At 44.6% G+C, this 16,960-nt stretch overlaps 1 long non-coding RNA gene across 1 annotated transcript in view; it reads right to left on the bottom strand.

The window, feature by feature from the left end:
- Window positions 1-4,730: 4,730 nt before the first annotated feature.
- The window catches only part of LOC135051146 (uncharacterized), a 72,171-nt gene continuing 59,941 nt past the window's right edge, over window positions 4,731-16,960 (bottom strand). Inside the window, exons 2-3 of the long non-coding RNA XR_010242067.1 lie at window positions 5,011-5,085; window positions 4,731-4,937 (exon numbers count right to left, since the gene is read on the bottom strand). This is a non-coding gene — a long non-coding RNA (uncharacterized LOC135051146). The remainder of the gene's footprint in view (window positions 4,938-5,010; window positions 5,086-16,960) is intronic.

Genomic DNA, 16,960 nt, shown 5'->3' with positions numbered 1-16,960 from the left:
CCCCTACTTATTACAGCTTGACAAAGGCAACACACGGCTTGACACCTGGGCCAGTATTTACTAAAAATCCGAGTTTGGCCGATTTGTGTTTTTTTTTTCTAAGTCCCAATCCGGGAATTCACTAAGCACCAATCTCGACAGTGTCTGGTCTATTCGTAATGATTTGAATGACAACGTTCCGAAATACGAATGAATAGACCATCGGTCAAACGCGGCTGTTATTTCATAGAATACGGGAATTCACTATTCATTCGTATTTGGGTGTTAGTCTCTGAGTGCTCCAATGCGGTCATATTTTTTTGCGATTCGTTAAAAAATGCGGCAAAAAAAATAGACCTGCTTTTTTCAGTCGTGCTTACATGTGTTGCAAATAAAAAATCACTCACACCTGAATTAGGATGCCTATAAAAGGATGTTAGGCCCATTTCAATACACCTACACTCAGAAATGGCAGTAGGACTGTGGGCCAGTGATCTTTTGTGTGCTGTGGGATTCCTCAGACATCAGCCTGTAAGTACCCAGGGTCAAGAAACTGAACATGGTCAGCAGGTTGTACAGGTTCCGCGGAGGCTGCGCAGGCCTCGTTTTTTTAGGGGGCGTTTAAACTTGAACGCATTGTCCGATGATAAGGTCATACAGATGTTCCGTCTAAATCGTAACAACATTTTCCGTCTGTATGACCTTGTCAAACTGGGCCTAGACCCTGAGACAGCACGCTCTCGCCCTGTCTCAGGCCTGCACAAACTCCTGGCTGTGTTGCACTTTCTGGCTACTGGCAGCTTTCAGGCTGTGTCTGGGGATGTCATAGGAATCTCACAGCCCTCATTTTCCAGAATCTTAACACAGGTGATGTATACCTAATGACATCTTCTGTTTTGTGTTTGTTTTAATTTCTCGGTGGCCAGTTCTGTCCTAAAATCTAATGTTTATTGTTCTTTAAAATGTACACACAGGTGTTGGCTGTTTTGCAGCCCCACATCGAGGCCTCAATCTGCTTCCCTACCCAGGAGTCTCAGTGGCATGCCGTCAGGGTAGATTTCTATGAGCTGGCTGGCATGCCCAATGTGCTTGGAGCCATAGATTGCACACACATTCAGCTGAGACCACCTAGGGGCAGGCAGCACATATATACAAACCGCCATTTCGAACACTCCACAAATGTGCAGGTGGTTTGTGATGCAAATCTCAAAATAATGAGTGTTGTTGCTGGTTACCCTGGGGGCTGCCATGACTCCTTCAACCTCAGTCAGTCATCCCTCTTTGATAAGTTTGAGGATGGACAAATGCCAGATGGATGGCTGCTGGGTATGTAATTTGATATGTGTAGGCCTGCGTATACTTTGTCCAAATACAGGTGCAGATGTATTAACCTGTAGAAGGCATAAGGAAGTGTGAAACCAGTGATCTGTGCAAGGTGATAAAGGCACCAGCCAATCAGCTCCAATATGTGAATTAACATTTAGGAACAGATTGTCTGCTGCCTTTATTACCTTGCACATATCACTTGTTTTTCACTTCCTTATGCCTTCTACAGGTTAATACATCTGCCCCACAGTGTGTTACTTATGTGTTGCTGTATCTTAACATGAATCACGTTACTATATCTGTCTTTTAGGTGATGGAGGATATGGCTGTTTCTCTTGGCTTCTAACTCTATTGTCCCGACCTGATACCCCTGCTGAACACAATTACAATCATGCACATAAGTCCACGCGGAGTGTGATAGAAAGATGTTTTGGTGTGCTGAAATCTAGGTTTCGGTGTCTGGATAAGTCTGGTGGCCTTTTGTTGTATAGTCCCTCCAAGGTGACTCAAATTGTGTTCTGCTGCTGCTTTCTTCATAACATGTGTTTGCAACAACATCTGCCACATGTTGAGGAGGAGGAGGAGGAGGAAGAAAGCAGCCAGCAAGCAGAGGAATTAGAGACATCTGGTGATACTTGGAGTACTGATGTAGGGAGGCAGGTTAGGCAACAGATCATCAATCGCTATTTCTAAGGTAAGCTTGGTTTGCTTATTTCATTTGTTGTGTAATCATAAGTAGATGTTTTGTTTTTTTTATCCAAAACCATTACTCAGAATGTGTCTGTCTCCTTGACACATACAAACATACCCTCGCTATATGAAAAACAAATGTCGCATGTGTATTGTGTGTATTTTTAATCTCAAAACAACAGATTATGAGTGGCATGCATTAAGTCTGGATAAGTGATCGTAAACTTGCAGTGCTAATTTCTTACAAGCCCACATCATCCATTTAGTATTTCACTTTATCATTGTGTGTAACTTCCTAATGCACAGGTTCACAAACTCGGCCCTCAGGACCACACACAGTGCATGTTTTTCACGTAACCCAGTAGAAGCACAGGTGTATGAATTACTCACAAACATATGTTAAAAGGTTCACAGGTGGAGCTAATTATGTCACTTGTGATTCTGTGAGGAGACCTGCAAAACATGCACTGTGTGGGTTCCTGAGGGCCGAGTTTGAGAACCTGTGTTCCCAAAAAACACTCCTCAACATATAATATGTTAGCCTTGAGGAATACATGTGTCCCTATGTGTGATGCACCATCATATTTAAGACTCACAAACTTACTGTAATCAGGAATAATTTATTTCCTAATGTTTGATGCTGTAAACTTGATGATGTGTAAGTAAATACAGTTTGCCACACATATACATTATTATACACAGTTTGTGCTTTTTGTTGTAAAATTACATATTTGTTTGTTTCAGCATCACGTGTCAAAACATTCTTAATAATTTTTAACACACACAAACATGTCCCAACAATACTGACATTCATTTGGACAATGTTTTTCAAACAAAACAAAGGCAACATATTACAAGCTTTTTACGCAACTCAATTGTGTTCTTCTTGTAATGTTGTATAGATAAGATAGCTAAGATATGTATCACTAACATTGTATTTTGGATTGTCTGCAGGCAAAGAGAATGATTGGAATCTAGAAAGAGTAATGATTAGAAAAAAATCAAGTGGTCAGTTTACTTCCTGCTAACATGTATGTGTGGCTCCATCAACATTTCCCTCCTCCAATACCAAATAAAAATGGTAATGAATAAATGTGCGTCCTAAATTTATGTGTTTTTTTTGGCCCACTTATAATTAATGATGTTTAAAAAAGGGTAAAGGAGCTAAGTGTTAAATTATTTTAGCAACAAAAACACTTGCTAACTTTTTGAGTTACTTATCACAAATGTCTAGCTTGTTTTTTTCACATTTTTTTTGGTGGCTGCTTGTCCTGCCCTTTGCCTTTAGCACTGTCATGTTGTCGTGCTCTGGTGGAGCGTCTTGGTGGTGATGAGACTGGCGTGATATTTGAAGTAGTCGTACCAGAACTGCTGCTTATTTGCTGTTGGTGCATGCATCTGAGTGTTTCATTCAGGTTAGTGAGGGTGGCATTGAGTTCATGTGTAGCAGCATTTTGATTGTCTACTATTCGGAATAAACTTTCATTAATCTTTTGATTGTTTTGAAAAATGCTCATATAACTTTGCTGTTGTCTGTGCTGTTCTTCCATTATGCGCTGTAAGTTGCCCATGACCTGTGTAATATCTGTACGCATGAGTTCCATGGTATTGCCTATTCTGGTTGTTTGTTCATTTTGTCTACTCAGATTTCTTGATATTCTTCTGAGGTGAGATGGTAGGCTTGCAAACATTTGTGTCTGCTTACACAGGCAATCTTCATTAGTGGCCTGCTGTCTAGCCCAAATGGTCCAAAACACCTGATCAGGGCCTTGTGTTCCTGGTGTTGTTGGGCTGTGTTGTGGTAGTGGTGTGCTTTGCTGTGGTGGTGTACTCACAGGTGCTGGGGGGCTCATTCCTTGCATTAATGGCTGCATTTCTAAGATGTTTGTCTCCTCCATGTCACTGTGTTGCTGTTGTTGCGGAGGGATGCTGTTCCCAGGACTAGAAGCTGAAATGTTAAACAAATCTCCGTTAGCTATCCATATGTTTGAGAAATGTAAACAAATCACTACACATGGGGGGCAATTTACTAAGATGGGAGTTATATTTAAGATGGGATGTTGCCCATAGCAACCAATCAGCTTCTACTTCTCATTTATCTAGCACCTTCTAGAAGATAATACCTGGAATCTGATTGGTTGCTATGGGCAACATCCCATCTTCAATAGAATGCCCATCTTAGTAAATTTTCCCCATGGAACACATGTGATTCACTGTTGCTTTCAACTATTCTGCATAGCAACATCATCACTCATAGCTTAAATGCATACATATGCCTGTTTGTGGCAAATGTGTCTGGTTACTTAATTGTGAAAGCAAACACTTTAGTTTTATTGTAGCTCACACATACTCCACCATAAATACACATTGGAATACATAATGTCTTACCTTATAGCTTTGTTCAAACAAACATAGTAATGTTTTTATATGTATTTTGCAATGTTACCTCAAACACACATGTAAAATGTTGAAAAACAACCTTACTTTTTTCAATAAAACAAACATGCTTTTTTGTTGCAGCATCTTACACACAATGTCATACTGTATGGCTCAAGTGGACATACATATCTTTACTGGATGTGGACAAGGACATTTAGCTTGGATTACATTTCAGCTTTTACTTACTGCGGTAAGTATTTACTTTTTTGATGTGTTTTGACTTAATGCGGTTATGAAATATTTTAATTACGTACTGAATTTTTACAAATTTTTTACAGTTTGATACTCACAATCAAGATGAGGGGAGTGTGGATGATGCCTTGGAGGTGTGTCCAAAATTTGGAGTAGGGGGACAGAACATACGGACGATAATCTTCGTGGCGGGGGAGCCTGCTGTGTTTGGGCCGGGACATATGACCTTGCTTTCTTTTCGGCCACAGGTTTTTTGTGGTGATGTCTTTCAGAAGTGCCACTTCTGCTGCTCCATACTTCTTTTGATGGACCTTTTAATGAAAGTGCAATTTTGTTATGGCCATTCCATTACAAGCATACCCTATACTAGAATGGACACTTTACCTGCTTCCACAGCGTCATCATCATCAGATGTGATAGGAGTTACTGGCCGACGAGGAGTGCTGCTTTTTTCAGACACTGTATAAAATGAATTATATTAAAAAATCATGCTATTGTGTATACATCCACCCATTATGCTTATAAACATGTATTCTTTTAGAAATGCTTGGTTTTTAATTAAAACAAACATAAGGACCAGAAAAAAAAAAAAAAACAATGACCAAAACACATATGCACTATGGCAACATCAACACATGAAAACATGTACAGGACACTGACATAGGCCACAAGTTCAAGGAAAGGTTTTTAAAAATTAAAAAAAAAACACAACTTCATTTTGTATTGGAAGGAAAAATATTAGAGATGCAATATCTAATTTGCTCTGTGATGTGGCACTCCAAAGACACATTACCACTATATGAGCAAAAACAAAATGCAGCAATTTCTAAAAAAAAAACACTGCAGTGTGGTGTCACGGTACAAATACAAGCAAAAAAGAAAAAAAAATGTTTTTGTAAATTAAATAATTAACATTATCTAAAGATGACATTACACATGTAAGTGGTTTCCAAACCACTTTCCAGTACTCCAGCCTCTAACATCACAACCACTTTTTTTTTTAAAAACAACCACATGGATCACTTAAATATAAAACATAGTCACAATTTTTAAAAAACAAAAAACCAAAAGGAAAACATTATTGCAGGACAATTCAGAGACACACCAAGTCCAAACTACACATGCAAAAAATCTGTCTGAAAAACACATGACTAATAAACTAAGATGTTACATTGACTTTTATATAAAACATTAACCAAAACAATGTATTTGCTGACACACACTTGAAGATGGGAGTAATATGCAACGTCACATGACACACATTACAAAAAAAAACAAATAATAAAAATAAAAAAAAAATGCAAATACACATGCTCACCATTCTTCCTGGGCCTATCTGAATCCCGGACATGGGTTGCAGAGACAACTTCTGGAGGTATTACACTCCACATGGGCTCCTCATACTCCAGATAACTTGCAATATAAGGCTGCCCACCACCGGTTTTCCGAGCCGACTTGGCCTCCTTGGCCATTTTGGACTTGACACGTCGCCAGGGCCGGATTAACAATGGGGCGGATGGAGCTGCAGCTCTAGGCCCCCCATCAAAATAGGCCCATAGCTTCAGCTGTGCTGCTGCAGACAGGAAAAAATGTTTTCCTGCTACAGCAGCCTACTACTGACCGTCCGCGGTCCCCCTACACCCAGGTTGTGATTCCCCCTCCAGTAGCACCGCCAAACTAAACATGGCAGCCGGCGTAATCTTGACACATATGGTGCCGCAGCGGAAAGGCTTCACTAGCCCCCCTCCCTGCACCCCATCCGCTTACAGGAGGCGCAGCCGCACAGGGAGGGAGGGAGTGATGGGAAACGAGTGACGGCGCAAATGGGCTGACCATCCCGACCAGTGACCACTACCTTCTGTAACCTGTCCTGAAAGAAACAGTAACAGCAGACAGGAAACAAGTACTTGAAATCAGCCGGAGCCTGGGAAACTGACTGATCCCTCTGAGGTGACGGCAAGCCGCAGCAGCAAGCTGACCGCAGCGCTACTATTTCAAATCTGCCGCGGACCGGCGGCCAATCAGGAGATGCCGCGGCAGATTTGAAATAGTACAGTGTCCGGCTCCCTTCCCTGGGCCCTGTCAAAAGTGCGGCTACAAGGTTCGGCTCTCCGCATGCGGCCTGATTACGCCAGGGCTCCGGATCTCGCCCCCCTGACAGCTCCGCTGCCCATCTCCGGCTTTCGACTGATGACAACCCGGGTGGCCAGCTCACGCTCCACAGTACAGCTGCCCGGCTCCCGCATGCTGATACCCCGGCTACCCGGCAACTGGTGAGCAGTGGGGAACTCATGGAGCGTCAGGGTGGGGACAGTGTGTGTGTGTATATATGTGACTTTGTATGTAAATGTATATACAGTGTGTGTGTGTGTGTGTATGTGTATATATATATATATATATATATATATATATACCTGTGTGTGTATATGTATATATGTGTGTGTGTATCTACTGTATGTGGCTGTGAGTATGTAGATATGTGTCATAATGTGAATTTCGGCTCTTACCGTGTGCTCTAATGTGAATTTCGGCTCATACTGCGTGCTCTAATGTGAATTTCGGCTCATACTGCATGCTCTAATGTGAATTTCGGCTCTTACTGTGTGCTCTAATGTGAATTTCGGCTCATACTGCGTGCTCTAATGTGAATTTCGGCTCATACTGCGTGCTCTAATGTGAATTTCGGCTCATACTTCGTGCTCTAATGTGAATTTCGGCTCCTACCGCGTGCTCTAATGTGAATTTTGGCTCATACTGTGAGCTAAAATGTGAATTTCGGCTCATTCTGTGTGCTTTAATGTGAAATTCGGCTCATACTGTGTGGTATAATGTGATTTTTGGCTCATACTGTTAGCTATAATGTGAATTTCGGCTCATTCTGTGTGCTATAATGTGAAATTCGGCTCATACTGTGTGGTATAATGTGAAAGGGGCACCAGTACTAGATAGTATAAGGGGTCCTACTATTGTTGTGCAAAATGTGTATAACAGTATTTTGGATGAGACGCACTGTGTCCTTGAACATAGTTGGGGAAATCCAAATGGTCCTTGGGTGCCCTACAGCTATTCACCTGTAATGCAAGCGAGTATCGCAGACGCCCATTACTTATCACACCCAAAAGCACTGGGTTTAGCTACGTAAATCGCTAAACCCATATAAACTATTCGGCATGCTGATGAAATGGCAATTTTTTGCAGAAGCTGTGAGCAGAAATCATGCAGTCATGCCCTATCAGCAAAACAATTTATTAGTTCTGTTGGGCGCTCAAAAAACTTGAATTCCCCCCCCCCCCCCCCACAGTGACACTCTTCTGTCTGTCTTCTCTATATCTACCTTTCTTGATAGATACATCTTTATATTTTTCAAACTTGCCTACACACACACACACACACACACACACACACACACACACACACACACACACACACACACACACACTAAATACACAACTGGTGACATACCTGTATCAGTAGCCTCCCACTACCCTCCCCACGCCATGTTGGTCACACACCGCTCTGCGCTCCCGGGGACAACTTTATTGTGCATGCACGAATCACGGGAAAATGGCCACGGCTGCCACTTTCTGAGTGATATTTGAAGCTCTGCAGCTGGAGTCGGACCGACGGAGCGGTGAGTATAATCAAATGGGTGCAGTGTGTGGGTCCCCGTGGACCCAGTGTCCCATATGCACTGCACACCTTGCACCCATTATAGATACACCAGCGCCCCAGCCCCTGCAACAGCACACAATAGGCCCTTCATAAATTTCAGCTCCAGGCCCATGAGTACCTTAATCTGGCACTGCACGTCGCTTTATGTCATAGTATCGTTTGCGGCACGTGTCCTCCGTCCACTTGACCACCCCCTCACTATTGACAGCAGCAACTACTTTCGCCCACAACACCGTCTTCCTCCGTGTTGGTACCTTGGCGGACTCAGGGCCAAATAACTGCCTCTGATACTTCATCAGCTCACGCACCAATGCCACATTTTCAGCAAAACTAAACTTAACATTCCGCCCAGTCTTAGTAGTGGTGCGTGGCTGCGGAGCACTCTGACTGTCACTATCACTTGAGGCTGCTGCAGCAACCTCACCCACCTCCTCCACCTCACTAACCTCACTAACACTCACCTCCTCCACCTGACCAACCTCCTCCCCCTCACTCACACCCTCCACCTCTGAGTCACACATAATTGTGTGTGTAAACAGTAGAGATGAGCGCCTGAAATTTTTCGGGTTTTGTGTTTTGGTTTTGGGTTCGGTTCCGCGGCCGTGTTTTGGGTTCGACCGCGTTTTGGCAAAACCTCACCGAATTTTTTTTGTCGGATTCGGGTGTGTTTTGGATTCGGGTGTTTTTTTTAAAAAACACTAAAAAACAGCTTAAATCATAGAATTTGGGGGTCATTTTGATCCCATATTATTATTAACCTCAAAAACCATAATTTCCACTCATTTTCAGTCTATTCTGAATACCTCACACCTCACAATATTATTTTTAGTCCTAAAATTTGCACCAAGGTCGCTGGATGACTAAGCTAAGCGACACTAGTGGCCGACACAAACACCTGGCCCATCTAGGAGTGGCACTGCAGTGTCACGCAGGATGTCCCTTCCAAAAAACCCTCCCCAATCAGCACATGACGCAAAGAAAAAAAGAGGCGCAATGAGGTAGCTGACTGTGTGAGTAAGATAAGCGACCCTAGTGGCCGACACAAACACCGGGCCCATTTAGGAGTGGCACTGCAGTGTCACGCAGGATGTCCCTTCCAAAAAACCCTCCCCAATCAGCACATGACGCAAAGAAAAAAAGAGGCGCAATGAGGTAGCTGACTGTGTGAGTAAGATTAGCGACCCTAGTGGCCGACACAAACACCGGGCCCATTTAGGAGTGGCACTGCAGTGTCACGCAGGATGTCCCTTCCAAAAAACCCTCCCCAATCAGCACATGACGCAAAGAAAAAAAGAGGCGCAATGAGGTAGCTGACTGTGTGAGTAAGATTAGCGACCCTAGTGGCCGACACAAACACCGGGCCCATTTAGGAGTGGCACTGCAGTGTCACGCAGGATGTCCCTTCCAAAAAACCCTCCCCAATCAGCACATGACGCAAAGAAAAAAAGAGGCGCAATGAGGTAGCTGACTGTGTGAGTAAGATTAGCGACCCTAGTGGCCGACACAAACACCGGGCCCATTTAGGAGTGGCACTGCAGTGTCACGCAGGATGTCCCTTCCAAAAAACCCTCCCCAATCAGCACATGACGCAAAGAAAAAAAGAGGCGCAATGAGGTAGCTGACTGTGTGAGTAAGATTAGCGACCCTAGTGGCCGACACAAACACCGGGCCCATTTAGGAGTGGCACTGCAGTGTCACGCAGGATGTCCCTTCCAAAAAACCCTCCCCAAACAGCACATGACGCAAAGAAAAATAAAAGAAAAAAGAGGTGCAAGATGGAATTGTCCTTGGGCCCTCCCACCCACCCTTATGTTGTATAAACAAAACAGGACATGCACACTTTAACCAACCCATCATTTCAGTGACAGGGTCTGCCACACGACTGTGACTGATATGACGGGTTGGTTTGGACCCCCCCCAAAAAAGAAGCAATTAATCTCTCCTTGCACAAACTGGCTCTACAGAGGCAAGATGTCCACCTCATCATCACCCTCCGATATATCACCGTGTACATCCCCCTCCTCACAGATTATCAATTCGTCCCCACTGGAATCCACCATCTCAGCTCCCTGTGTACTTTGTGGAGGCAATTGCTGCTGGTCAATGTCTCTGCGGAGGAATTGATTATAATTCATTTTAATGAACATCATCTTCTCCACATTTTCTGGATGTAACCTCGTACGCCGATTGCTGACAAGGTGAGCGGCGGCACTAAACACTCTTTCGGAGTACACACTTGTGGGAGGGCAACTTAGGTAGAATAAAGCCAGTTTGTGCAATGGCCTCCAAATTGCCTCTTTTTCCTGCCAGTATAAGTATGGACTGTGTGACGTGCCTACTTGGATGCGGTCACTCATATAATCCTCCACCATTCTTTCAATGGTGAGAGAATCATATGCAGTGACAGTAGACGACATGTCCGTAATCGTTGTCAGGTCCTTCAGTCCGGACCAGATGTCAGCATCAGCAGTCGCTCCAGACTGCCCTGCATCACCGCCAGCGGGTGGGCTCGGAATTCTGAGCCTTTTCCTCGCACCCCCAGTTGCGGGAGAATGTGAAGGAGGAGATGTTAACAGGTCGCGTTCCGCTTGACTTGACAATTTTCTCACCAGCAGGTCTTTCAACCCCAGCAGACTTGTGTCTGCCGGAAAGAGAGATCCAAGGTAGGCTTTAAATCTAGGATCGAGCACGGTGGCCAAAATGTAGTGCTCTGATTTCAACAGATTGACCACCCGTGAATCCTTGTTAAGCGAATTAAGGGCTCCATCCACAAGTCCCACATGCCTAGCGGAATCGCTCCGTGTTAGCTCCTCCTTCAATGTCTCCAGCTTCTTCTGCAAAAGCCTGATGAGGGGAATGACCTGACTCAGGCTGGCAGTGTCTGAACTGACTTCACGTGTGGCAAGTTCAAAGGGCATCAGAACCTTGCACAACGTTGAAATCATTCTCCACTGCGCTTGAGACAGGTGCATTCCACCTCCTATATCGTGCTCAATTGTATAGGCTTGAATGGCCTTTTGCTGCTCCTCCAACCTCTGAAGCATATAGAGGGTTGAATTCCACCTCGTTACCACTTCTTGCTTCTGATGATGGCAGGGCAGGTTCAGTAGTTTTTGGTGATGCTCCAGTCTTCTGTACGTGGTGCCTGTACGCCGAAAGTGTCCCGCAATTTTTCTGGCCACCGACAGCATCTCATGCACGCCCCTGTCGTTTTTTAAAAAATTCTGCACCACCAAATTCAAGGTATGTGCAAAACATGGGACGTGCTGGAATTTGCCCATATTTAATGCACACACAATATTGCTGGCGTTGTCCGATGCCACAAATCCACAGGAGAGTCCAATTGGGGTAAGCCATTCCGCGATGATCTTCCTCAGTTGCCGTAAGAGGTTTTCAGCTGTGTGCGTATTCTGGAAACCGGTGATACAAAGCGTAGCCTGCCTAGGAAAGAGTTGGCGTTTGCGAGATGCTGCTACTGGTGCCGCCGCTGCTGTTCTTGCGGCGGGAGTCCATACATCTACCCAGTGGGCTGTCACAGTCATATAGTCCTGACCCTGCCCTGCTCCACTTGTCCACATGTCCGTGGTTAAGTGGACATTGGGTACAACTGCATTTTTTAGGACACTGGTGAGTCTTTTTCTGACGTCCGTGTACATTCTCGGTATCGCCTGCCTAGAGAAGTGGAACCTAGATGGTATTTGGTAACGGGGGCACACTGCCTCAATAAATTGTCTAGTTCCCTGTGAACTAACGGCGGATACCGGACGCACGTCTAACACCAACATAGTTGTCAAGGCCTCAGTTATCCGCTTTGCAGCAGGATGACTGCTGTGATATTTCATCTTCCTCGCAAAGGACTGTTGAACAGTCAATTGCTTACTGGAAGTAGTACAAGTGGGCTTACGACTTCCCCTCTGGGATGACCATCGACTCCCAGCAGCAACAACAGCAGCGCCAGCAGCAGTAGGCGTTACACGCAAGGATGCATCGGAGGAATCCCAGGCAGGAGAGGACTCGTCAGAATTGCCAGTGACATGGCCTGCAGGACTATTGGCATTCCTGGGGAAGGAGGAAATTGACACTGAGGGAGTTGGTGGGGTGGTTTGCGTGAGCTTGGTTACAAGAGGAAGGGATTTACTGGTCAGTGGACTGCTTCCGCTGTCACCCAAAGTTTTTGAACTTGTCACTGTCTTATTATGAATGCGCTGCAGGTGACGTATAAGGGAGGATGTTCCGAGGTGGTTAATGTCCTTACCCCTACTTATTACAGCTCGACAAAGGGAACACACGGCTTGACACCTGTTGTCCGCATTTCTGTTGAAATACCTCCACACCGAAGAGCTGATTTTTTTGGTATTTTCACCTGGCATGTCAACGGCCATATTCCTCCCACCGACAACAAGTGTCTCCCCGGGTGCCTGACTTAAACAAACCACCTCACCATCAGAATCCTCCTGGTCAATTTCCTCCCCAGCGCCAGCAACACCCATATCCTCCTCATCCTGGTGTACTTCAACACTGACATCTTCAATCTGACTATCAGGAACTGGACTGCGGGTGCTCCTTCCAGCACTTGCAGGGGGCGTGCAAATGGTGGAAGGCGCATGCTCTTCACGTCCAGTGTTGGGAAGGTCAGGCATCGCAACCGACACAATTGGACTCTCCTTGTGGATTTGGGATTTCGAAGAATGCACAGTTCTTTGCTGTGCTTTTGCCAGCTTGAGTCTTTTCATTTTTCTAGCGAGAGGCTGAGTGCTTCCATCCTCATGTGAAGCTGAACCACTAGCCATGAACATAGGCCAGGGCCTCAGCCGTTCCTTGCCACTCCGTGTGGTAAATGGCATATTGGCAAGTTTACGCTTCTCCTCCGACAATTTTATTTTAGGTTTTGGAGTCCTTTTTTTACTGATATTTGGTGTTTTGGATTTGACATGCTCTGTACTATGACACTGGGCATCGGCCTTGGCAGACGACGTTGCTGGCATTTCATCGTCTCGGCCATGACTAGTGGCAGCAGCTTCAGCACGAGGTGGAAGTGGATCTTGATCTTTCCCTAATTTTGGAACCTCAACATTTTTGTTCTCCATATTTTAATAGGCACAACTAAAAGGCACCTCAGGTAAACAATGGAGATGGATGGATACTAGTATACAATTATGGACGGACTGCCGAGTGCCGACACAGAGGTAGCCACAGCCGTGAACTACCGTACTGTACTGTGTCTGCTGCTAATATAGACTGGTTGATAAAGAGATGTCGTAGTATGTATGTATGAAGAAGAAAGAAAAAAAAACCACGGGTAGGTGGTATACAATTATGGACGGACTGCCGAGTGCCGACACAGAGGTAGCCACAGCCGTGAACTACCGTACTGTACTGTGTCTGCTGCTAATATAGACTGGTTGATAAAGAGATGTCGTAGTATGTATGTATAAAGAAGAAAGAAAAAAAAACCATGGTTAGGTGGTATACAATTATGGACGGACTGCCGAGTGCCGACACAGAGGCCGACACAGAGGTAGCCACAGCCGTGAACTACCGTACTGTACTGTGTCTGCTGCTAATATAGACTGGTTGATAAAGAGATGTAGTAGTATGTATGTATAAAGAAGAAAGAAAAAAAAACCACGGGTAGGTGGTATACAATTATGGACGGACTGCCGAGTGCCGACACAGAGGTAGCCACAGCCGTGAACTACCGTACTGTACTGTGTCTGCTGCTAATATAGACTGGTTGATAAAGAGATGTCGTAGTATGTATGTATAAAGAAGAAAGAAAAAAAAACCACGGTTAGGTGGTATACAATTATGGACGGACTGCCGAGTGCCGACACAGAGGTAGCCACAGCCGTGAACTACCGTACTGTACTGTGTCTGCTGCTAATATAGACTGGTTGATAAAGAGATGTCGTAGTATGTATGTATGAAGAAGAAAGAAAAAAAAACCACGGTTAGGTGGTATACAATTATGGACGGACTGCCGAGTGCCGACACAGAGGTAGCCACAGCCGTGAACTACCGTACTGTACTGTGTCTGCTGCTAATATAGACTGGTTGATAAAGAGATGTCGTAGTATGTATGTATAAAGAAGAAAGAAAAAAAAACCACGGTTAGGTGGTATACAATTATGGACGGACTGCCGAGTGCCGACACAGAGGTAGCCACAGCCGTGAACTACCGTACTGTACTGTGTCTGCTGCTAATATAGACTGGTTGATAAAGAGATGTAGTAGTATGTATGTATAAAGAAGAAAGGAAAAAAAAACCACGGGTAGGTGGTATACAATTATGGATGGACTGCCGGAGGTAGCTACAGCCGTGAACTACCGTACTGTGTCTGCTGCGACTGGATGATAAATAATGATATAAAAAATATATATATATCACTACTGCAGCCGGACAGGTATATATATTATATAATGACGGACCTGCTGGACACTGTCTGTCAGCAGAATGAGTTTTTTATAGAATAAAAAAAAAAACACCACACAAGTGAAGTCACACGACGAGTGTTTAACTTTTTCAGGCAATCACAATATAGTATACTACTAACTATACTGGTGGTCAGTGTGGTCAGGTCACTGGTCAGTCACACTGGCAGTGGCACTCCTGCAGCAAAAGTGTGCACTGTTTAATTTTAATATAATATGTACTCCTGGCTCCTGCTATAACCTATAACTGGCACTGCAGTGCTCCCCAGTCTCCCCCACAATTATAAGCTGTGTGAGCTGAGCACAGTCAGATATATAATATATACATAGATGATGCAGCACACTGGGCTGAGCAGTGCACACAGATATGGTATGTGACTGTCTTGTACTCCTGGCTCCTGCTATAACCTATAACTGGCACTGCAGTGCTCCCCAGTCTCCCCCACAATTATAAGCTGTGTGAGCTGAGCACAGTCAGATATATAATATATACATAGATGATGCAGGCATGCAGCACACTGGGCTGAGCAGTGCACACAGATATGGTATGTGACTGAGTCACTGTGTGTACCGTTTTTTTCAGGCAGAGAACGGATATATTAAATAAAACAACTGCACTGCTGGTGGTCACTGTGGTCAGTCACTAAACTCGGCACTCTCTTCTACAGTATCAGCCTCAGGTCAATCTCTCTCTCTCTCTCCTAATCTAAATGGAGAGGACGCCAGCCACGTCCTCTCCCTATCAATCTCAATGCACGTGTGAAAATGGCGGCGACGCGCGGCTCCTTATATAGAATCCGAGTTTTGCGAGAATCCGACAGCGTCATGATGACGTTCGGGCGCGCTCGGGTTAACCGAGCAAGGCGGGAAGATCCGAGTCGCTCGGACCCGTGAAAAAAAACATGAAGTTCGTGCGGGTTCGGATTCAGAGAAACCGAACCCGCTCATCTCTAGTAAACAGTAAACACAGGAAAAAAAAACCAAACAACACACTCCTCCACTACCACTACACAACTCACACACACACACACACACACACACACACACACACACACACACACACACACACACTGACAAGGGACGATAAAGAAAAATAACTTGGACTAAAAATGAGACAAAACCACAAAATACAAGACAACAAGAATGACAAGACGACTTTCAAACACAATACCACACTCAGAAATCGCTACCACCACTCCTCTTCAAACCACAAATTCACCTACCTCCACAGCACAACCTCCCTCCTCCTCACCACTAACTAAACCCACGAGGTGCGGACGGTTTGGGGCGTATTTATATGGTTGCGTACAGACACTCCTACCATCTGAAACACAACCAATCACGAACAGGGATGAAAATAGAAACTGAAAGTGAAAATGCGGCGGCGGGGGAAAAAAAAACCTGCCGCGTTTAACTTAGGAAAAAACCAGCAAATACATCAAAAACACGTACGCAAACGACAATGACGGCCGTAAATGTGCCAAAAAAACCTGACTGGCATCGACATCGGAAAACACGAAAACAATAAAGTCGACTGCTTTGTAACTTTGCGTATATGGGGGGTAATTCCAAGTTGATCGCAGCAGGATTTTTTTTTAGCAATTGGGCAAAACCATGTGCACTGCAGGGGAGGCAGATGTAACATTTGCAGAGAGAGTTAGATTTGGGTGGGTTATTTTGTTTCTATGCAGGTTAAATACTGGCTGCTTTATTTTTACACTGCAAATTAGATAGCAGATTGAACACACCCCACCCAAATCTAACTCTCTCTGCACATGTTATATCTGCCTCCCCTGCAGTGCACATGGTTTTTCCCAATTGCTATCAAAAATCCTGCTGCGATCAGCTTGGAATTACCCCCATGGATTCAAAAAGTTGCATGAAAATGCACCCGATACAAAACGAGTTTAAACACTACACAAACCGACTCAAACACGAATATTAGTAAATATTGCCCCTGTTGTCCGCATTTGTGTTGAAATAATTCCACACCGAAGAGCTGATTTTTTTTGCATTTTGACCAGGCATGTCAATGGCCATATTCGTCCCACGGACAACAAGTGTCTCCCCGGGTGCCTGACTTAAACAAACCACCTCACCATCAGAATCCTCCTTGTCAATTTCCTCCCCAGCGCCAGCAACACCCATATCCTCATCCTGGTGTACTTCAACAGTGACATCTTCAATTTGACTATCAGGAACTGTACTGCGGGTGCTCCTTCCAGCACTT

Source organism: Pseudophryne corroboree, chromosome 2 (genome assembly GCF_028390025.1).
Source record: "Pseudophryne corroboree isolate aPseCor3 chromosome 2, aPseCor3.hap2, whole genome shotgun sequence".
Classification (NCBI taxonomy): domain Eukaryota; kingdom Metazoa; phylum Chordata; class Amphibia; order Anura; family Myobatrachidae; genus Pseudophryne; species Pseudophryne corroboree.
Note: the sequence above shows the minus strand (reverse complement) of the source record. Positions and strands in the feature narration are given on the sequence as shown.